The sequence below is a fragment of the Pseudorasbora parva genome, chromosome 20 (genome assembly GCF_024679245.1).
Source record: "Pseudorasbora parva isolate DD20220531a chromosome 20, ASM2467924v1, whole genome shotgun sequence".
Taxonomy (NCBI): domain Eukaryota; kingdom Metazoa; phylum Chordata; class Actinopteri; order Cypriniformes; family Gobionidae; genus Pseudorasbora; species Pseudorasbora parva.
The window spans coordinates 38,540,878-38,560,842 of NC_090191.1; the positions used below are offsets into that span (position 1 = coordinate 38,540,878).

Consider the following 19,965-nt stretch of genomic DNA (forward strand, 5'->3'; position numbering starts at 1 on the left):
TTTGGAATTGTTCATTGCTTGTGCAATAGTGCTTCTCTTGTTTTATCTTTCTTGAAACTGTTCTAGTGTAGATATTGTGAAGCTGTTGAAAACATCTGAATTTAATCTTTTATTGGGTGCATTTATCATGTTGGACAAGAATGACCATTCCAAAACAGTGTAAGGATTGAGTATCGACAACACATCATCTGATCTGGCCTCATCATCCTCACTTTGTAATGTACCTGATACCTTTTGACACCCGAAGGGCTGTGACGGATGTGAATCAGGCAGAGACATGAGAACTTGTATGTTCGTCTCTTCTCAGGGACCCCAGATTTAACCTCCCCCTCCTCTGTTTTCCACCTGTCAGTGGAGGAGGGTCACTGCTCCTTCAGAGCCTTAAGGTCAAACTCCTTCAAGCAAATCAATCCTCCGCTCACAATTAAGACCAGTCTCTGAAGAAATGATCAAAGCTGTCCTTTCTTTTGTAGGAGCGATCTATATCAATCTCCAATTCAGATAAGTCCCATGAAACCCAAGCGCACCATCAGTAAAACAAACAAACATTGCCTAAAATGCGGTGTCTTAGATAAATGTGTCTTGTTCAGCTTTTTTAAGCAAAGGCTCTAAAAATGGAAGCTTTGAAGTTGCCAAAGACACAAACAGGCACTGTTCCAAAACCTAGTGAGCTGCCTTGGGGTTTACCGTACACAGGCAGCATCCTAACTCTCATAAAACTTATAGGTGATTGATATGGACAGCAACTTTCTGTATCACACAAATAGCGTTCATCACATGAAACGCACAGGAAAATCAACCCAAAATAGATTTTCTTAATTATTTCTTCACAGAATGTAAGCATCACCCAGGAAATTTGGATATGAGCCAACAGTTTTGAAAAGTGATTTGTTTACTGTTATTTACAACAGGATCTGCAGTTTATAGCGATAAGAGACAATAAAAAGAGCTTTGTGCATCAAAAGTACTCCCCTTTCTTGGTAAAAAATGTACTTGATTTTTAAAAAATCAATGAATTTGCATCAGCTGAATGCAAATTCAAGCCTTTCTTTGACAAGCCAACCAATCACATAACTCAATAATGCTTCACACTGCATGCTAAAGACAATAAACAGTAATACAATTGAAAAACTTTAACATGTACGGTATATTTTGATGGACGTTTTTTTATGCACAAACTATGCATTCTGATTCTAAATCTGACATTCCCCATTTTCAATAATTTCCTATTCTTGATTGTTCTTGTTTTTTTTCATATTTTGGAAATAGATAAACTGTTAAATGAGTGATCTTGAGACTAGTCCCTGTACTCATCCAATGTGACTTTATAAAATGCAGTTTGATCACTAACTTCAGTGATCAATTATCAAAGTTAGATTAAAATTTTCCAGTAAAAGATGACATGATTTGTTACATTTAAGTGACAGCATAATCAGACATGCAGCTGCCTTTTTGCATTTAAAGCATGTTAAAACGCTGCCTAGGTAGGCATCTCACTATGTTTTGGAACAGGGCCTCAGTGTTCTTCATACTCTCTTGAAATGTAGCACTTATATCAGTTTTTTGTTATCTAGTGAATCATGTTGAGCTTATAAAGAGGCTCTTGTGTCCACTTTCTCTCCCGCGGTGTAAATGAAAAATGCTAGGAGTGCAGCAGCAGACAGTGGAACATAAAAAAGAACTCATGCATTTTTAAGTGTCCTATCACAGCCCTGATTGTAGATTTATACATGCTTGACACATTTTCACTCTGCCAGGCTGCTGAAAAGTTAAACATGCATATTTATTGCGGTCTGCTCATTATCAGAGAGTGCAAAACACTTGTTTGTCAAGCTTCCTCAAATGGTGGAGAGTTACTTGTTAACTTACAATACTAAATAGAATGACCAATTAAGTCTGATTTAAACTAGAAATAATTTACATCTGTAATGTGTGAAAGTATATTCAATGAGGAAAAAAATGACTTTGATTGTGAGATGGTCTCTATATGGCAGGTGGATGGAGGGGTGGTGCCGTAAAGTAAGAGGGATTGATGATGCCATTAGAACTGGAAAGTTGTTTTAGGATCAGAACAAATTACATTTTGATGGAGGATTAGAAACATATTTTTCTTCGTAATAACGGGCAATCATGCATAATTACAGTAGGGGTGCGTAAATAGGGTCAATTTGTTCATTTGAACATGTTGACTGCATTTTGAATCCAGAACATTCAGTCATCACAAGCTTATTACCAGGAAGTGATGCATTGTGCTGCCAGCAACGCTGCAAAATAGATGGGAGTGGGCTTAATATTTGATCGCTTACAAGTGTTGTGTTTTATCAGTGAAACTTTAATAAGAGCCCTGGTGCATTTAGTCATCTGTCAAGTTGTGCCAGTCCTCCTCCTTTTTGGCACTTTGCTTTATGCGTTTGGCTGAAATCAGCTGTGTTGTCCAATTAGGACGTACCCTTCACAATTAGTTTACTGTGCTGTGTTATTTTCTATAATTCCCATTTCTAGCTGGCACCAAATCAGAGTGCGAAATGGCCGGCACACCTACTGTAAATGTTGGTGCGTAAGTGAGATTGTGTGTAAATACTGTACGTAGGCTGAAATCGAGAACGAGGTGTTCGAATAGTCGTTCCATCTGTGGCTAATTCTCATGTGAATGTACCTTTTTTGGACCTGCTGTCCTTTTGTATGTTGCGCCTCACTGGCCTAACGTGTTTAATCATGCAAAGGTATGCTATGTGCGTAAAAGAGGGCAGTGTCTGGTGATGTGGGAACTTGTCTCATTTCTCTGAACGCAAAACCAGGGAGCATGCATTAGATCCTGATGGCAGACACAAATAAGGATTTTACATAAATGGTCATAATCTCTCCTGAAGATGGCTGTGCACAGAGCGGACGGCTTAACACAGATAAAGCCAGTCTTTTTTTACGCTGTGGTGGGGGTTTGTATGGCATTCTGAGGAGATGCATTAAAGGATTGGACTTTTGAAGCTTTTCCTTATTAGGTATACGAGTGTAAGAGGCTTTTCCTTGGCTGTTTTGTTCAGTGAAGCATCATGCTGGTTTGCGGCTGAGCTGCACCTCATAAGGCATCGTAGCAGAAATTTAGTCCCAGGCTTTTGTCTTGTACTAGGCCCGAGCTGTGTTTCCACTTGATTTAAAGGGGACCTTTTATACTCTGTAGTCTTCATACTCTGTAGTCTTTTATACTCTGTAGTTCACACTTATGTTTTGTTCGATTAAAACAAACTCTGGTGTGATTGCTCTGTTAGTACGCTACCATCTGAACCGTGGTGCACACCAAACAAGTGGACAGAGACCGCTGAAAAGATGGGTCTCGGTCACCTTCCAAGCGACCTTTGGTGCATATCGAATTAAAAATGAACACAAGCACAACACGCACAAAAGACAAACCGAAAACGGTACATGATGTCACAAGATGCAACCCTAAAAAGGACAGGACCTGTTTTTTCTTGTCATAGTCACGATGTTGCCCATCACATTTCAGTATAGGCACCAGAACCACATCTCCTCACAGCTGCTTTTTGTTTGTGTGTGTAAAGGAGGGATTCCTGTTGTGGTTTTGACCCCTTTACACAGCTCGGCATGGTTCTCAACGGGTCAAAACAACATTGTTTTGGATGTTCAATTAGTTCTGTCGCAAAATACACATAACAAAAGCTGACCAATAAGGTTGTGAACATATCCCTAAGCCTTTAAGTTCAGTGTTAAAATGCCAATATGAATGCTAAGCGAACCAAGACAAAATTTTCTTCCGTTTTGTCCTGGGCCAGGTGAACCTTGAACACACCCTGTAATTTAGTTTTTGGGGTCCTCTAGAATAGGTTTTGATGCTTGATTTTTCCCAAACAACACAATATCTTTCATATTTTGCATTGTTGCGGCCCCTCTCTTCCCAGTCTGGCAGTAACGTTTTGTCTCCCTCCTTCTGTTAAGCTGTAGTGTTCTCTAATTGGTCGACTTCACCAGTGTGTTGTGATTGGTCAACGGCTTTAAGCGTGCTTGGGAAATGTCACACCCTTTACCGTAATCGTGAGTTTCAACGCACTACTCAACCAGGCCCTGGACTTTTATTTTGAGTAAGCCTTGGGCGGGAATTATATAAATGAGGAATATTGTGACCTGTTCGTTCCTGGAAGAAAACGAATGACTACAATAGAGACGTTTAAAGGGCGTTCAGAAACGGTGACATTGATATAAAACTGCCTCTGGACTTTGTGCTTTGTAACTTTGCAGACCTTTTTCAACATCAACACTAAATAAAGTTGAAAATGTACAAAAGGATATTAGGACCCCTTTAAGAGACAAATAATGAAATAAGTGGCTGCATTACATATCCAGCCCACAAACTAATGTTGTACATCATAGTGTTTTATAACTCTTGAGAATGTATTTTAACATACATCCTGTCGTTCCTCTGCGGTGGTGACTCTGTCCTTCACCTGTAGTTCTGGCAGAGGAGCACCTGCAGACAGCCACCACATCATAGGTGTGAGAGTCTTCATCTCCGCCTCCGTCTCTTCATCTGTCTCCCCTCACCTCAACAGGGAGTTAACACCGCCTCACGAGTGTGCCATTCACCCGCTCTAATTCTCTCTGACGGCACAAACAAGGCTCGCTGGTCTTTCATAAAACCTGCGGACACTGTGACGGTGGTCGGGCTGTAGCATTTGTTTCAGGGTTTTTATATTAAATTACAGTATAAGTTACATAAAAATAGCAAACGAGAAATCAATATAAGATTGGGAATCTTCAGATTTTTTTCTACATTTCTGTGCTGATTTTCCACAATTATATATAATGAATGTAAACATGGTGAATGTGTTAAATGAGTGTAAATTACATTGAATCTCCATACGCATGATACTGCTTATATACAGGCTGTACTGGAATTACTGCGTGGCTTTTTTATCAGATGATGTGACAGAGTTTTATTCATGACGCTGAGTAATTTCACTGATTGCTGGAACAGTAATATTGGTGTGTAATCCTACCTGATGAAGTGAAGTACGGCTTTGTGCCCAACTGTTGTATTCATTCATGTTAATGGCATATTAGAGGATTTCATCCACTTGTGTTTGCTACTGTTAGTTACCTCAGGAATGGAAATGACTGGCTAACCTGTTTTCAACATTGATTATAATCATAAATGTTTCTTGAGCATCAAATCATATTAGAACGATTTCTGAAAGAGCATGTGACATGATGACTGGAGTAATCATGCTAAAAATTCAGCTTTGCATCACAGGAACACATTGCCTTTTAAAATGTATTCAAATAGAAAAAATGTATAATTAAAAAAACATAAAATGAATGTACCTAGGTGAGTATAATTATTTTTAAAACTTTTGAATGGTAGTGTCACAATGTAGTTTCTTTTGCATGATATATATCCATCAAGAGGTCTGGTCCGTCCATACAATCCATCCATCCATTCATTCATCCATCCATCCATCTAGAAGTCTAGCCCAACCATCTGTCCATCCATCCATCTAGAGGTCTAGCCCATCCATCCATCCATCCATCCATCCATCCATCCATCCATCCATCCATCCATCCATCCATCCATCCATCCATCCATCCATCCATCCATCCGTCTATCTAGACGTCTAGTCCATTCATCTATCTAGAAGTCTAATCTATCCATCCGTCCGTCCATCCATCCATCCATCCATCCATCCATCCATCCATCCATCCATCCATCCATCCATCCATCCATCTATCTAGAGGTCTAGCCCATCCATCCATCCATCCATCCATCCATCTATCTAGACGTCTAGCCCATCCATCTATCTAGAAGTCTAATCTATCTATCCATCCGTCCGTCCGTCCATCCATCCATCCATCCATCCATCCATCCATCCATCCATCCATCCGTCTATCTAGACGTCTAGTCCATTCATCTATCTAGAAGTCTAATCTATCCATCCGTCCGTCCATCCATCCATCCATCCATCCATCCATCCATCCATCCATCCATCCGTCCGTCCATCCATCCATCCATCCATCCATCCATCCATCCATCCATCCATCCATCCATATTTTAACCTCTATCTCACAATTGCCTGTTTTTCAGGTTTTTTTTGCTCTCAAGTAAAAATATCTCAATGCAGTCCTCCCACTAATGGAAACAATGAATGAAAAGACACAGGTCAGCGATTGAGACCTAAAGCAGGTTTATCATGCCTGGGAAAGGTTGTAAATATTGTGGCTGCACGTGCAGCTCATTTGCATTCACTCTCTGCGCACATTATCTTTTCACCACAATTAGCTCATTCTGCCTCTCTAATGGCTTTTTCTCTGTGTAATGCACTCTGCACACTAATAATAGCTCGATATATATCTCATATATCTCTCTCCAGCTGTGGTCTGGGAGGTTGTGTGTGTGTGTGTGTGGGTGGGTTCAGCCCTTTATTCACTGATAGCACAGGGTTATGGCAGCCCAGGCCTCATTTAGCAAATGATTAATTCAATTAGGCAGCAAGGACCTCAGGTGGAAAATAAAAAACCAGGAGGCCCCTCACATCCCTGATGCCCTCAATACGCTGCCCTCCAAGAGGTGGAACGGAGGAGATCCGGCCCCGCTTTTACCACACTAATGGAGGATTCGGGGTCCTGACACACATTAGCGTTGCATTCAGACTGCTGTTTTCAGCACACAACACAACGTTTACCTGATCATTACCAGGAGAGCCATCTGCCACCGTTGCTCTGTGTTCACAGACCGGCTTTTCGGGACACATAGGGATTGGCATATTTAAGTGGCACAGGTCACGGATAACAACTACATATTGTCTGAAAGAAAACTCAGTGAGCTGCAGGTCATGGGTGTGTTTTGTGACATGATTGAGAGATGTTTATTTATGTTTCACGTGGTTTTTATAATGTCGAAGGGTTAATTTGCAATTCAAAACTGTGGTTTAGGACATCCATCCAACCGTAGAGTAGAAATTTATCATGATGGTTGACTAATAGCCCACAACCGACTTGTTGATTGAGTGTTTCTAGATCATCTAGAGTGTTCTTCTATTATTTTATTTTATTTCTCTTTAGTGCTAAATTTATTGTGCTGAGCTTTAGCTATGAAGAATCTTCCCTCTCTGAAAAAGTTGCGTCTTTGAATTACGTATATAAATACAATTTTAAATTCGGAATGTACATTTATTTACATTTTATCATGACATTTTTTGACACCCTAAGAGTGTTTTTGGGATTTTAGGGGTTATATTCAAGTTATTTTCAGTTGTCAGGGTTGATTTTAGATTTACTAGCACTAAACTTTATGTAAAAAAGCAAGTAAGGTCATAAAAATCACCCAAATTTGGGAAACTTTCTTTGCTTAAACTTGACTCAGATTTGACCCGACCATGAATAGTGATTAAACCAAAATAATATATAATGGATGAATATTTGACCTCCCCTCTATTTTGTAGAAGGGGGTCAAAATGACAATTTCCACCAGCGATTTGGAGCCAAATTACAGGTGTGTAAAATGACTTAAGAAAGATGGCGGCATCATTATTTAATGAATGTAATATTTTTACAAAGAGATTGGTTGGTCTATTAGCAAAATCTGTTGACTTTAGCAATCTTTGTTGCATTTTATTTCAAAGATGACCGTTCCAAAATTGAAAAAAAGCCGCTTTTAAGTCCGTCCGTCCGTCCCCCTCCCCCAATGTTTGCATATATGTTACTCAAGAAGTATTAAAGATATCTTACTAGCCTTTTAGATTTTGGTTCTCAACCAACTTTTCTTTTAGTATCTTAATTTTAACGTCCTTATATGGTTTAATTCCAGAGATATCAGGATCTTGATATGGCTCCAAGAGTAAACTGTTAAACTGTACACACTGGGACCTCTAGTTGAGTTGACACAGAATGACCCAGCTGTGATTGATAATTTTACCTGTTAGTCCACGTTCGCTTCCTTTCTCAGTGGGCTCTTATCCAGAATAATCTGCAAAGTAGATTGGACTTTATTGGATTTTTAAAAGTCTGGCTGTGAGCATAGTCGTTTGAAAATTATAGTGACTGTTCTTGCTCTTCTGGAGAGGTTAGTATAAAGTGGACTTTTGGGACTCATTTTCCAACTCAAGCAGTTTCTGTAGGTGTGCAGTCCATCGGAGTCCATCTCAGCCCTGAGCCTTGCTCTTGATGGCGGGGCTATTTTCGGCAGATGGATGGGTCAGATAGGGGAGAGATGCGTGCTTCCGATTCCTCCCCCGCACCCTGCGCCAAACGCCGAGGTTAATTACGGAGGTGTCAGCAGCCAGAGGAGGAGAAAAGAGAGAAGAAAGAGCTAGAGGAGGTTTATGTACAGGCAGGAGTGGGCTCCAACCCTCCCACATACTCTGCCAGTGATGCTCTTAATCTCTCTCACTCACGCACAAAAGCATCACCGTCACAGTTATATGTAATTATACAGTCCGATCCCACACGCTCCCACTCGCGGAGCCGCAGAGCGCGCACGGCGCGGTATTGTCACGTTAAAATATATATCTGACATGAGAGAACATCGTATCCAGTACAGAGAGTTCACCTACCTGCTCTAAAACGTGAGTTTGTATGTTCAAGTCATATGAGTGTCAGTTTCAAATAATATTTTATGGGTTGTTTGCACGGTGCTGTGCGGCATTTTTCATATATTCACTATTTTAGTGAAGAATGTTAGTTAGTAATCATTACTGTTTGCTAATTTGTAAGTTCATTTTTAAAATGTTTTAATTTGGTGATGAAAATGCAGAAAAAAACGTTTGTACTAGATTTTTCTTGTGTTTTAGTTATTTTATTAAACATTGTTAAAGGGTTAGTTCCCCTAAAAATGACATTAATTACTCACCCTCGTGAAAATTAAAGCTACACTGTGTAACTTTGTTAGTTTATTCTTAGCTAAAAACACTTAGTTCTTTCAAAAATATGTGCTCATTAATGTATATTTACTTCTTTCAAGTAATAAAGTATTCTCGTAAGTTTATAATATGCCATTGAAAATACATACGGGTGAGGGGTTCGAATGCCGGTCGCCATGTTGCCCCTCCATCTTGAAAGTACATTAGCCAAAGAAGGACATACCCATAAATTCAAGCTTCGCTTTTCGCGTATTTAACACTCGGTGGCACTCATTGACAAGGTCGAACTGGAAGCCATGTTAATCTTGGACTAAATCGGCCACCGTAGGAGTTAAAACGAAATCAGAATTGAGAGGAACAGAAACTAATATTCACTAGATGGTCATATGCCTTTACACCGCTAGATGGGGGAAAATATCACGCAGTGTAGCTTTAAGATATTTTTCATGAACTCCGAGATCTCTTTGACCCCTCCATAGAAAGCAACACAACGAGAAACTACAAGAAAGGTAGTAAAGTGATTGCGTAGGAGAATCACACGAAAGAGAAGAGATTGTTGAATAAAGTTGTTATTTTTGTTTGTTTTTTGCGCACAAAATATATTCTCGTCACTTCGTTAAATTAAGGTTGAACCACTTGTGGAGTCACATGGACTATTTTAACGATGTCTTTACTACCTTTCTGGGCTTTAAAAGTGGTCGTTGTGATCGCATGTGCCCCCCTTGTGGAATTTGTATTGCGATTAGAACGTGATTTGCAATTTTTCAAAAATACAATAATATTGATGAGTCTTTGGAAAATTGTGTCTCACAAACTGTATTCAAATTCAGTAATTTCAGATATGTTAGAACATTTCCAGGCTTGAGCATAGTTATGCAAGTTATTTATTTACAATTTTTACATGACTACCAGATTGTGAGGAAATAATCCCAGAAAGGCCAGATCCAGAGCTGCTGTGTGGTGTTAGCAAATGATCCCACTACCCATCCTCCTCATCAAAGTAGCCGGTTTAATCCACATCTGAGCCGAGTGTTGGTCTTTGCTCGGGTTTTAACAAAAAGGAAAAGTTTAAATGCAAGGCTGATTCGAACAAGTGATGTTCCACGGCGACATCCATCTTTGTAATGTACAAAATCTGCTTCACCGTCACTGCGCTGTCGTCATAGTGTAAAGCCCGCCACAACGTTTCTGATTGGGGTCGCGATTTCGATTAGAAATGGGCTTGAATGGGCTCTTTGCCAGACTACTTGCAGAGCAAAGCTAAATTTGCCAGAAGTTGTCTGGGTTTTCCCAAGCTACATTTTTGGGTGAACTAACTCTTTAATCTAATTGGCTACAATGGCTTTAAGTTGAAATTATTTTTCCTCTTTGAAGTCTTTTCTGAGCAAATGCATATCAAGAAGATACATTTACATTTATTGCATTTGGCTGATGCTTTATCCAAAGCAACCTGTATTGCACTCAAAATATACGTTGTCAAACCCTTGACCATGGTATTGCTAGTACCAAATATATATATAGAGAGAGAGAGAGAGAGAGAGAGAGAGAGAGAGAGAGAGAGAGAGAGAGAGAGAGAGAGAGAGAATATTGTGCAATTATATAGCTATAAAAATGATCTATATAGCTAAAATTCAGTTGCTCAGTCATACTGTAGTGGTGTTGTTGTTACTAAACTTTGAGGGACTGAACTGACTTAGTTTCCTGTGATTGTTGTTGGCCAAAAGGCAGACTTGAACGTGTGTGTGTGTGTGTCAGGTCACAGACAGTCAAGGGAAGGACACAAAAACCGCAGGGGGTCTGGACCTCTCCCTCAAAACACCGGGAAATGTGTCACAGCTGTTTCTGTGTCGCCTCAAAGCAATTGAAACAACAAATTTTACATGTAAGAGCAAACGGTGCACATCACACAGTATTATTTTGTCTGCAATAAATGTCAGCATCAGAGAAAAGTATCACCGTTATTTACAGCTTTAATAAAGAGCTGCTGTCCGTATGGTTTACCCGCAAGGATTCGTTTTTGATGTGAGATGCTATGCTTTAAAGTATAATGAATCCATTCATCTGCAGAAATTATTTGCACTGTTTGCTGACAACGCATCGTTATTACTATTGCTCATATGTGATTTGAACAAGCTTCTAACCATAAGTATTAGACATTTGAGTGTGCTGTATCTTTTGTAACTGATCATGCCAATATTTGCCTGGCGGATGATAACCAGGTGAAAAAGTCCCATAGACTTACATTGAAGAAGGGACCTGAGTCATATCAAGAGAATATCATAGTAACATGAGGGTGAGCTTGTTTAACTAAACCACTAAGTAGCCACCCAGAACACCTTAGCAACCACATAGCAACAAGATAAAAAACACTATAGCAATGCAATAAAATAGTGTTGAGTTTTACAGGATGAAGCACCTCTTAATATTTTCTTTAGAACAAGTACAAATCTATATCACTTTTATATTCAGTCAATTGAGTGACTGAATTCAGTTCAGTTCACCTTTTTCATTTCCTCTCTGGAGTCATTCAGGGAGTTGGAGGAACATAAAATGTGTGGCAGGAAGCTGGTGTCGCCACGCATGAGGATCTTTAACAGGAGAAAGTGTCAGAAAGCAGGATAGACTGAAATGAATAGAGCGAGAGGCGATTACCCAGGAGCACTTGGATCCGCGTGAACGGCACTCGCCAAAGCCAAACCACCCACAGCCCCTGCACCCGCTGCACTGCAAAAAATCACTCTCTTAATCAGTATTTTTGTCTTGTTTTCCAGCAGAAATATCCGAGCGTTCTTTAAAAAAAATACATGAGAAGCAAAATTGTGCGCTAATCAGACTGTGAAAAAGACGAGAGGAGAAAAGAAGAGGGGGAGGGAGATGAATGTAGGACAGGGATGGAGGGGGGACTGTCTGTGCTCCTTCATGTGGTGAAGGACGAGGTGCATTTGGCCCACAGCAGCTGGTCTGCCGCGAGAAACTCAAGTTTGACCCTGTCGAGAAGGGTAGAAAAAGAAAGGGAAGGAGAAAGAAAGAAGAGAGATAGATTAAGTGAAAGTTAAGGCAAGGACGCACCAAGCCGACAGTCGCCCATTAGGCAATGCCGGGCTGTTTTTGACCATTGGTCGGCTTAGTTTTTCACAGTGTTCTGCACTGTTGGCTCTAGTCGAACGCCGTCTGTGAGAGAGAGAGAGATGAAAGTGATGAAAACGAGCAAAGTCACGACGGTGCAGACAGAGAGCCGTTATAATTTACATTGTCTTACCTGAGCATTCAAATGCACAAATATTTTCATAACATAAGCTGACTGGGATGTAAAAAGTGATATGCAAAATGGTAAGCAAGGACTGCTTTATTTACGGTTTGTATTAGGGCTGCACGATTAATCGCAATTAACCCGAAATCGCACTTAAAACAATTTGGCTTAGTGCGATTATGAAATTGCAAAGGCTGCGATTCATTTATTTTTATGTCAGTGAAGCACGGCTCTGTGATCAGTAGTAAATGCTGCTCAGTCTCTGAAAACACTGCGAGTTTGAGTTGCTTATAACGTTCATTTGAAAAAGCAACACACAACAACATGTTTTTACTCCAAAACTCACTCCATAATGACAATTGAGCATCCTTCTGTGAGATGATGTGGCTTCCTACACAGAATAAGGCACACAACCTATTATTTCATAGTAATCTATACAGTGATAAAGGATATGTTGATTGCACTGAGGTATAAATATACTTAATTATCATGAAAATAACCCAGAAAGCTGATCACAGAGTCGTGCTGCACTGACATAGCCTGGCTCCGCCCACCTACATACTTCTGCTCAATATTCATTTTCGTTCAGTACGTCATCTGAGTTTGCGGTATATTCGCTGGTTTTCTCCGGACTAATTTTAACCGGTCCAATTAGCGAACAAAGGGAGTGGCTGAGAACGATGACATTGATCTTGTACGCTAGTTTGAGTTGTAGCTCAGTAATGGCGGCGGAGAAAGATGCGTGCAAAGACATTCGGTCCGTTGTGGCAACGCTGCCGAATATCCAGAAGTTAAAGCTGGAGCAAGAACAATCTTTGCTGAGTTTTGTTGGTAGCCATGATGTTGAATCCCTCCTCCCCACAGGGTTTGGAAAAAGTTAGATTTTCCAGCTCGCTCTGTTAGTGGTGAAGAATTGGCTAAAACCGGGTGCACACTGTGCGATTTTGGCAACGCCAAAACAAGACAAATTTTGCAAATCCTAAAAGATTCCTCTGATCCTAGGCTAAAATCTGACGTCTTTGATCGTTAGTTTGACATGTTCACCGGCAGCCTATTTAATGTCCGCTGCGATCAAATTTGACCAATTTGAAATTTTGTCAGTGTCAGAAAATGTGGCACACAATCCTGCTGTGTGACTTCTCCCAAGATGACCTTCAAATATCTCGCTTTTTCAAGACAAACTATGACCAAAACAAGAGCCAGAGATTTCTTTGTAGCCACCATTTGGATGCAGCTCATTGTCACCTAACGCGTCATTGATTGATGGTATTAAACTCGAGTTTTGTCACGAGTTTTCTAGCGTGTGTGCATTTAAGCGCGCCTTAACTATCGTACAGTCTGACATTAATGACAACTGAGATCCTACAGTGTGACAAGTATTACATCGGGGATCATGTTCGTACAGTCTGACAAGCAACATTCGCAAAGGATTTTGAAAAATCGTACATTGTGCAGGACCCATAAGGTGAACGCATGACATACGTCACTCACAACCAAACGTTAGCAATTGGTTATGGCAGATCTAGAGTGGCTCTGGGCAGATCCAATAGCTTTAAACTTCAAGTGCCCGCCTTCAAGAAAGTTAACGCTGTCGATGGAGAGTGGCCAGACTATATCTGTAGTAGTTTCGGGTTCATTTTTTGAATGACGAAAATAGACTTGATACTGACAGATATTTCCTTACACGCAGGTGCAGAACGCACAAGCTAGTTGACCGTAGCGTTTAGTCCATTTGGTCGATACAGAGCCGACGAGAGGTGACAACACAGTCACATTTCATCATCTCTAGTTCTTTAATGGTGTGTGCAGGGCTTTAAGGAGGAGAGGCTGTAGTTTTGAATCTGCAAGTAAACTTGTTACATGCTAACCAGAGTGTGTAACCCCTATTGTGGATGCACTCCTCTAGTAACAACATGTTGAAACACGGGCAATTAAAGCACAAAGTATTCACAGCATTCTAATGTTCTCTCATTATAATGTTAAGTATAGAGATCGGCGCTACACATATCGTACTTAACTGTATTTTCATATACTTTATCAAGTGATTCCAGACAGCATCCCCATTTTCTAAGCCATGACAAGAAAAAATAACTACTAGATAATTAACCATCAATGTTTTTGAAAATGTCGTCTCAAATAACTCAATCATAGGCAATAATGTCAATCATAGTCAATAACCTCGGGTACCGCCCTAAATGCTGCAATAACCAATCGCACATAAATAAATATCGACCGTAATGTCCGAATATTCAAGTACTCAAGTTCTCGAGTACTTGTGCATTTACCTAGACCTGAGATGTTGAGAACGATAAACTTTTGAAAATTGTTCATGTCCTCTCTTTGAAAACATGCCCTATATATTTATACCTCTCTGTAGAGGAAGGAAAGAGGGGCAGAGAGAAAGATTGAGGAACAGACTGTCACATCGCTATGAGGAAAGGACAAGCAAACACTCTGCTGTCCCTCATGTGAGAAGACGATATGAGGAAAGGCAGAGCAGAGACAGGACGAACAGAATGACATGTAAGGGATGACAGTCATTAGTGGACTGTGGAGGGAATGTGTGTCGCAGCGTGAGGCTGGGAGGTGATGGATATAAATATCTGAGCGCTGTTGTTTGGGGAGTTCAAGCGGGAAAAGCCCAGGCTTCCTGTCTGACGGCTATACCAGCAGGATGGGAGTTCTGTTACACATTTTATGCACAATACTCTCAATGCATGTTGATGTCATCCTAACATTTATTGAAACGCTATAAACGATTATTGTAGTACACAATGAATGCATTGGTGAACACATTTATTTAAAATACTAGAAAGCTAGTCTTTCCTTTAGTGCACATGTGCATTCTTAGATTGGTCACAATTGCACATACATGTCATGCGCAGATACACACACATTCTGTCAGTGAACGGTTAGTCTGGATTTTGCATGGATTTTTGTATCACGCATTTCCTATTCTGTTATTGGAAGGCGAAAAGTTAATTTAGCTGAAATCACTGAAGATCATTTATCTGTCAGTGAAACAGGCTTGCTTAGCTTTTCCATCACCAGCTCCACCGCAGATGTTATCTGGGTTTTCAAGAGCGAACACGACATATCCCGAGAAGGATAGCAGTAAAGTTTGTTCTGTATGTGAGAAAATGTCATGTGAAATAACCAGGGCAGATTCCAGTGCCATCTGATCTTACTATTATTGTAGGAGACCGTGTCAGTGAAGAGCTTGAGAGGAGATCCCTGTAAAGAAAAAATATTTTAGTGAATATTTTTTGTGTTATTCCCAATTAAATACAAATTTGTCACATTATATAAAATGTGTGAAAAATATTTAAGTGTGTTGTGTTTATAATACATTAAATGCAAAAAAGGCCATTTTATTTGAAAAAACTGTTACAATAGCATTTCCACCATTTTGTTTAGTGTATAAACTAGTGAGAGTGTGAAAAGTGTTTATTTTCTCCAGGTCAAAATTGACAATAGGCGAAGTAACCCATATATGATTGGATCTGCCCACGGATATGTCCACCTACCACTTCTATTTCTTCCCCATGATCCGGTCACAAGTGTGATGTATGTGCTGAGTTTGCGTGTGTGTGTGTGTGTGTGTTTGTGTGTGGTTTTCCTGCTATTGTCAGTAGGTGTGTTTCAGGCTGCAGTGACAGAGCTCAGGGGCAAATGGGAGAAATGTGTCTCCATCCGGCACACACATGAACACACACAGTCACAACAACAGCATCATGGACACACATTACACAGACAAAGACCCTGACCTGAGGGAATTCAGACCCAACACATACAAACTGAATGAGTAATACCCTGGCCACACATTTATTCAGGAAACATTAGCCTAAATGCAGTAGTTTAGAAACTGCATCCTTGCCTTGGGACAGAGTAAGCAGCCAAAGCATTTGTAGTAGCATAAGGGTCTGAAAGTGTTTATTTCTCTCCTGAATTGCCGCAGGTGTGATGCTAGATCAGCATGTTTCTCTGAGAACATTTCGAGGAACATGGAGATAAAGTGTGTACAGCAGAAATGAATTTGCTCTGGAAGACTTTATATGCAAACTTTCTTTTACCACAGGGTCTGGGAACCTTTGTAGGGTCATTGTAGGAATGCTTGGTTCAAAAAAGCTTAGGAAACCTGGAATTAGCTGCTTTTATCCAAAGTGACTAGAAGTACAATATTGCAAGGAAGGACAAAGTCACCCGTTGCTGCTTTGTACACAAAAAGAAACCCGTAGGGATTCCTAGATGTTTTATGGCTATACAATCCCAAATCTGACATACATCTAAAGGCACCGTATGTAAGTTTCACAGCTAGAGGTCACTTTTTTCAAACAAAGGTGTAGCTTGATGACGCCATGAATGAGTGGAATCATGGGAGTTGTAGTCTTGAATCTTTATGTCCACAGCCGATGAAAATGAATCAGGCAGAAATGATGCTCATAAATGAGTGAATGTATGAAGCAGGATGCGCCAGGGCCCTTGGGAGTGAATGCTAATGAGAGAGACCTGCGCTAAACATCGGTCCCAAAGCTTTCATTTGCTTATGCTGCAGTCGCCTCTACGCAGCTCTGTTTTACATGATTAAACAATGATACTTAGTACATTTGAGTGTGTTGGAAGTTGTTATATAACACTACTACTGTGCGTTCGCTCGCTGGCTGATGACTTGTTGCACTTTAAAATAATATAAATATTAGAATATCATATTTATAAAAACATGATGACTAAACGACTATTGCTAAATGACATGCAATTAATTTTAAATTTATTGTATGATGGAGAAAGCTCTCTCTGATTATGTGATTTTAGCCTCTTGACAATATAGTTGTCTCTAAGGCATGGTAAAATCCTTACTCGCGGTGAATAAAGAAAACCATGTAACCGTGTTGCGCAATATAACAATGAGTAGTTTTCTTTTGATAAATGTATATCCAAGCAGTTTATCGCCTGTCTAATAAAATGCATACTATATTAAAGCGTCTTTGGTGTTTCTGTGGTTTCTATGGACATCAAGGGTAGCGCGGATATGACATCTATGAAAATAGCTGATTTCTCTGTATTTAAACATTGTTGGAAATGTTTGGGATTATGTAAGTACACATATATCAACAAAATATATAATATTGTTCTAGTGGATTTTGGATATTTTAATCTATAAGCCTTACAAATTGTGCCTTTTAAGAAGACTTGTGGGACACCTGTGTACTGGTAATTTGATAAACCGATAACAAGACGTGTCCTAAAAATGAAGTGCTGTTAATGTGTTGTGTGATGTTCTTATCTAGAACGTTCTGTATTGCCTCTTGATACATTCTTGTGTTGTTCTCTTCATCACGTTCTTATCAGGACGCTGCTGGCTTCAGATAAAAGCACCATGATTGAATTAGCACTAATCACCGATCTGCCCAAGATTCCTCTCAGTCGTGAGGTCTCGCGGGAACTCTGCATACATGTTGAGTTTGTTACACTTTACCTTTGGCATATCTTTCTCTTGCTTGCGCTTCACCTCAGATCTTAATCTCTGGAGCGAGAGGGAGGCATGAGGAAAAAAGGTCTGTGTCAAGGACATCCTCCGCCGATGAACATGAGGAGAGGAAGAAGGATTGTGTTGTGGAGCGCCAGTAGCCTTGAGGAAGTTGGTAATGGTAAGGCTCAGAGAAGCTGTCCTTCAAGTGCATGTTCGCCAGAGCCCCGCGGGCGGGTAGGATCACAGCGAGCACACTGACCCAGTTATAGAGTTGCAAGGAGAGACTGAGCAAAGCAGAAGTAGAGAGAGTGACAAGATCAGAGACTCTTCCTGCGAGCAATTCCAAAAGATCGCTGTCAGATTATTCATTGTCCTCATGTTACTTGGTTGACTTCATTGGTGACATAGACAAGGATCATTCCTTTTCAACCTTATTTTCACTCTTTTACACTAGCTGCGTTTCCACTGTCGGGCCAAATGCAGGCGTGCTAGTGCGTGCCAGGGCCTGTCCAGTCTCCACTGTTACTTCAGGCCTGATCAGGGCTTGATCGGGCCTTGTCGGGGTGAACCGCCAGGGTTTTTTGGTCCACCGAATACCTTGGTCCAAAGCAGGCAAGCTCGGGCTTGACAAGTGGTTATAAACAACGGCAGAGTTTATCTGAGTCTTTACAGTGGGTGTTATCTGAGTGGCTTTACAGTCTAATACAAATTATTAGAACACCTGACCGATCTGAAAATATTGACATGTTTTGGCCTCCAAAACATGATTTCATTTCATAATGTTCACGAAAAATGCAGATGGTTGCTCCGTCCATCAAATATCAGACTGCACACTCTGCATATTTTAGGTCCCATTTACACGATGGGAAAACACAGATATTTCCCTTAATGTTTTTATCCCAGAAAACGATTATTTCGGAAAAAATAAGGCCAAAGTGACATTTCTGAAAATGCCAGTTATGTGTTGCCGTGTGAACTGGGAGAAACAGGTTTTTAGGTTCTCAAACGTGCCAGAAAAAGCTTACGTCATATGTGAGAGCCCTATGTTTAGAGTTTGTTTGATCATGGATGCTGTTAAGGTGGTACTCATTTTTACTTTTGTGCAAAAGCTTTTGACTCCACTTCGCTGTCTGTCCACACAAACTAACATCCCGTCATGTCTGTTGTTTTGAAAGGAACAGTTGTTGTTCTGATTGGCTTGCATGGCTTTATCCTTCTCTGACGCCCATAGGTTTGGCATAGTTATGATGGCGATCGACGGTGTATTTATGTGGGTTGATGTAAAAGACTACTTTTTTGAAAACGATGTTGTGTGCACTGTTATTTTTAAAAACAGAGGGGGGAAATATTTGTTTCTCTAAATATCCGGCTATGTGTAAATGTGGCCTTAATGTCTCTCTTATCTGACACATCAGATCTTGGAGTCTTTACTAATGAGCTGATGAGTTGAATCAGGTGTGTTTCAGTAGGGAGACATTAAAAATGTGCAGTGTTCAGGGGTTCTCCAGGATTGGGAAACACCGGACTAGTCAAATCATGAAAGAACTTGCTGGCATATGTCGCTCACCAGACACTGACTGAACAACATAGATCCATGACTGTTAGCCCTTTCATAATCAGATTCCTCACAAAAAGCTGTGCATAATCAAAGTGTGAGGTCAGCAAATGAAGTCACATCCTGTAGAGTCACTCAATCAGTCTGGGCTGAGCAGAGAGCAGTCAAATACTCCTTTAGACTGACAGATCAATGGATAAAGTGTCCCTTTTGTAACAGGTTGCCCATAGATTGTCTTGCATAAGGTCACCTTGGGTTACATAATGGTCCTTAAAATAGCTCAAAGTGCTAGACGTGGGGCTGACCTTGTGGTTTGGTTCTCTGGGGGGTAACGATGGCATTGATGATTGTGAGAGATTCTTGTCTGTCTCTGGTGACAGGACAGGATCTGACACCCGTACACGCCCCCCGGTTCTCAGGTATCCTCCGCCAGGTCTCAGCTATCTGACGGCCTGATGATCTCAGCGCTACACTGGCAGCGGGAGGGTGCACGATTGGGTGTGTTAGATGTGCTTGGGCTCTAGCAGACAGCCATGTGTAACAGTGATGTCAACCTACCTTGCACCGGTGGAAGCGAGCCTTCATCTTGCCCAACATCGGATGCTGCTGGAGAAGAGGAAGGAAGCGTATCGGTGGTTAGGAAAGGGGGACACAAATTGAAAAGGCAGAATGGAAGGATGATCAGGGCCCAGAAGACAGTAGTGGAGAACCGAGTGTGCAAGAAAGGGCGGAAGCGGAAAGTGACCTGGTACCATCGGCTTCTGGGCTACAGGTTTGTGCCTGTCTTCTATTTCGACCAGGTCTTGCTACATATCATTTCAGCAGC

At 40.7% G+C, this 19,965-nt stretch overlaps 1 protein-coding gene across 10 annotated transcripts in view; it reads left to right on the top strand.

Moving 5' to 3' along the window:
* dgki (diacylglycerol kinase, iota) overlaps positions 1-19,965 on the top strand; it is a 57,187-nt gene that overhangs the window by 1,687 nt on the left and 35,535 nt on the right. The gene's annotated exons all lie outside the window — the stretch shown is intronic.